This window comes from Elgaria multicarinata, chromosome 3 (assembly GCF_023053635.1).
Source record: "Elgaria multicarinata webbii isolate HBS135686 ecotype San Diego chromosome 3, rElgMul1.1.pri, whole genome shotgun sequence".
NCBI classification, from domain to species: Eukaryota; Metazoa; Chordata; class Lepidosauria; order Squamata; family Anguidae; genus Elgaria; species Elgaria multicarinata.
The window spans coordinates 4682130-4686617 of record NC_086173.1 but is presented as its reverse complement, the minus strand read 5'-3'; positions in this window follow the sequence as shown (position 1 = coordinate 4686617).

Sequence of the window (4488 nt, the reverse complement as noted above, 5' to 3'; positions counted from 1 at the left end):
CTCCGACCCAGGTGGCTCTTACCCCGGCAGCAGGAGGCCAGCGGGGAGGAGGCGGCGGCAAGGACGCGGCCGGTTCCCCAGCCGCCACCTCATCCGCCTCTTCCTCCGTCTCTTCTTTCTTGGTCTACACAGTCGTTGTGGGGGCGCATTAGGGGCGCATGTAAGCGCCCTCACAACGACGTGTAGATTGCCTCTTTACCGCCCTCTAGAAATGCCCCATCCCATCAGCTGCTTTAAAAACAACAGCAACATACAATTAGGAGATTTAATCCCAGTCCAGACCAGAATCTGGCTATTACCCCAGCAATGACCCTCGCCTTACCTGGAGGCATTTCTATCTTGGGTATTTATTTATTTATTTATTACATATTTATGCTGCCCAATAGCCGAAGCTCTCTGGGCAGTTGCGCTGGGTAATCCCCACACCAAGGAGCGAGCGAGGGGTGTACGGCTGCCGCCCCATCCCTCCCTGGCTTTCCCCCTGTAAAACACGAAAGGGAACCCTTTCTCCCCCATGGCGGAGAGATTGCCTTCCGCCCGGGAACGCTCCCAGAGTGGCACCGAGTGAAGACAGACTGGCGAAAGAGCCGGGCTGACCTCACTCTGGCTGGAAAAAGTTGCGGCACATCGCAGATTTTTCAGCCACGAATCTCCGCCTCTTTGCCTTGGGATGGTTTCAAATCTGTGGCTATATCATCTAACTGCGGGCGTGCAGATTCAGAGTCATCCTGGGGCAAAGATGACGTCAAGCCTATGCGGCAGAGTCTTGCTATTTACTGTTTTACTCTGTACAGCACCATGTACATTGATGGTGCTATATAAATAAATTAATAATAATAATAATAATAATAATAATAATAATAATAATAATAATAATAATACAGCCCCCTGGTCAGAAGGAACCAAAGGGCTGCTTGAGCGGGTAGAGCTGTGCAAGACAATGCAGCCCAGCCTCCCCAGCCTGCCGCCCTCCAGCTGTGGTGGATCACAGCTAGTCAGGGCCGGTGCTACCATAGAGGCCACTCAGGCGGCCGCCTAGAGCGCGAAGGTAAGGGGGGCGCCGAACGCCGCACCCAGAAGCCGCTCTCCCACAGCGGCTCTGAGAGGGTGGCTTCCGGGCGCGCCGTTCCGAAGCTGCCCCCCTGCCCCCCACCCCAGCGTCCTGGCTTCACTTCGGCTGGGCGGGCGAGATGGCGCCCCTCGCCCAGGTACGCTGGGGGTGGGTGGGTGAAAGCAGCTCACCTGCCTAGGGCGCAAAATAGTCTGGCATCGGCCCTGACTATTTTGTGTTGGACTAGCTGCTAACACATCTGGAGGGCACCACGTTGGGGAAGGCTGATATAGTCCTTTCTATTCTTCTTCTACATTGCACCCTAGAAACCCATGGATTAAGTTCTAATTGACCCTGACAGCCCCATGTTGATCTGGTACTGTCTCTAGGAGGTTTAATTAATAACGACGACAACAAATTACATAGCACCTTAACCGTTAAAAAGTTATCAAAATGGTGTAAAGCAATTTCAAACAATAAAACCTTCAGACAACAAACCCCCCCAAATTTAAATGTCTCCCCTCTGTGTTCTACTGAAATCATTCTCTCTGGGCCGTAACTTCTTCCTGCTTAAGAGCAAAGTGGGACTAAGCAGATATCGAGCTCAGCTTAATGTGTAAATTTCACACTTCCATCTCTAAGAGTTGTGTCAATTGTCACTAACGTCTCCAATAGGTGCCTGCAACACTCACGAGACACAACCACATTCCACACTGCCCACACGATCACAGTTGACACCCTGGGAGTGTTGGGGAAATGTAACGGCCTTGCACGTATGGTTTAGTACCTTCAGGGAAGGCCACAACTGGTAATAAAGGCTTGTGGATGCATCCCCAGGAGATGGCAGCCCAAGTCTACGCTGAAATGATCTGGCTGAGATAGTTCCTCTGTAAAAAGGAGCAACGTGGTGCTGTCCAAATGTGGCTTCCTGCACTGACATGGCGACAAAGGCAGGTGTGTGTGGCACACTTCAGACTCTGCAGGCCAAAGGCCCATCCAGTGCCACGCTTTTCTGCTTGTATTCACGTTTCAGGGCAGAAGTCAGAAAACAGAAAGAGGTGGGCATCTTTGTAATACCATGCATGAACAAAGCTTGGGATCACTCGTGTGTTTATGTTCTAAAGTGGCTTTCACAAGGGGCACACATATTTTGTGTGTGTTTCCCACTTGTGCAATTGGAATGGAATTCGCAGGCCAAGTTCAGAGGGGAGGCAGCCACCATGTATCACCTCAAGTAGGGTGACCATATTTGGGAAACCAAAAAAGAGGACACCTAATGTGTGTGTGGGGAAGCAGCTTTCTGAGTCCTGCAGAAAGTACATGATTCCCCCGCCACCTTAAAGAACCCGATTGGAGTGGAGGAGGGGAAAGTATTTCATTCTGCACCACCACCATCCACTCCAATTGGGGCCTTTTCTCTAATGTCCACGAATGACCCACTTTCCCCTTTAAGACCTCAATTGGAGCTCGGGGTGGGGGAATGATGTGCCTCAAGTAAGCATGTCATTCCCTCCTGCCATGCTAATGGCAGCCTTAAAGAGGAAGGTGTGTCATTCCAGGACATTATTGAAAATTATAGAAAATCCCCCCTGACACCATGCAAAAAACAAAAACCAGGACAAATCCAGGGAAATCCTGACAGTTGGTCACCCTAACCTCAAGTATGTGGGGCCTGGCCTGGCCTGCTGTTGGGCCTAGTCTCTATATTTATTGTTGAGATTTTGTACGCTGCCTTTCATCAAATGACCTCAGGGCCGTTATGCTCAGGTAGGATTGACCCAATGCATTTTGCCTTCTGTGGCACAGTGCCAGACGATGCCCCCTCCCATTCCTGACAAAAGCTGACTAGGCTGTTAATGGAGTCTTTCCTTGACCCTGGAAATGGGAGAGGGTTCTCCACTGCACATGAAGGCAGCAGGCCCATGGTTCTCTCCTCCAACACCTTGCTGCTGCCCCCCAGAATCTCCTGTCTGAGGCAAACACCTCACTCTCCCTAATGGTGGGGCTGGCCCTATCTCAGGCTGGTGTCAGCATGGGGATTGGATGCGGGTGGGGGGCATATTCACCATCCACATGGTACTTCCATGTGATCTTAGCAGCAAAAAATGCTCCCTGCCTCCACCCTCCCAAGGCCCTCACATGCTGGCCACCTTCTGTATATATCCTGGCTTATAGTTCTTTATCTTCGTACTGGATGTGGACTGGACAGCCTTTCAAGATAAGGATGCCATGAAATAGAGGCCTGTCCTCTTAAAGCCCTTCAAAGAGAGGAGTGTCCTCTTTAAATTGGACATGTGGCCACTCTCAGTAGACTGAGCAGGTCACCTGATCAGTCTTTCCCATTTAGATAAGATACATTGCATTTCTGTTTAAGTTACATTATATATATATATATATATATATATATATATAAGCACATGCAAATTTTATGCACATTTATGTCCTCTTTTTGTCTGCTTTTTTTGTTTTTGGTGGCTCATGTCTTCTTTTTTGGAGATGTGTAGGTTATTATTTATTTATTTATTTATTTATTTATTTATTTATTTATATAGCACCATCAGTGTACATGGTGCTGTACAGAGTGACCATTCTAGGCAGATTCCAAATTAAAAGGCTTTCTTCAAAAGCCCTAATATCTGCCCAGAGAACATTAGTGACTGGGCAGATTAAAAATATATATAAATAAATATCAAGAAATACCCCCAAAGTTGTGCATTTCTGCCAATTTTCTTGGGACCTTGCTTAGGCATACTTTAAACCAAGCGCCAGAAACATCGAGTCAAAATGGCCTCAGCCTCAGACTGGATACATATAATGGGCTGGTGAGTTTGCATCTGTACATAGCAAGATACTTTCTTTGCAGGAATTGCCGAGGTCTTTTGCCGACGGTTGATCTCAGGGATGCCAATGGCTCACAGGCTGGTTCATCTGATTTGCATCAAGGGCGGTAGGAGGTGTTGGCTGCTGGCCAATTCCATGTGAATCCCCGCAGGAGGCCGAATGGGGCACTGTGTGCTTGTAAGGAAAACGCCCCCCCCCAAAAAAAAATTGGGCTGGCTGGAGGAGAGGGTCCTGCTTCTCAGCCCCGTCCCACCCCTTTGCCCGGCTCTCCTGCTCTCGTGTCCAAGCGCTGCTTCCAGCCGCTCAAAGCAGTGCTCTGACTGCCTCCCATTCCGCGTGTGCCATTGAATCTCGAGTGCTCGCTGGCCTATGTTATTCCAGTGTGTAGAAGCGGGGCTTCCTCTTGTGTGCTTTCCAAGTCCTCTTGCTTAGGCTGGGTCTGACTCGGGAGTTTCCTTATCAGTCCTGTGCAGGCAGCTGCTGGGCTGCTTATCTCCAAGCTGCAGGACATCCCCCGTCCAAAGAGGGCAGGAAATCTCTCTCCTGCAGGGGAGGGGAAGGGAGTGGGAGTGGGGAGGGGGCTTGGCCCAGACGCC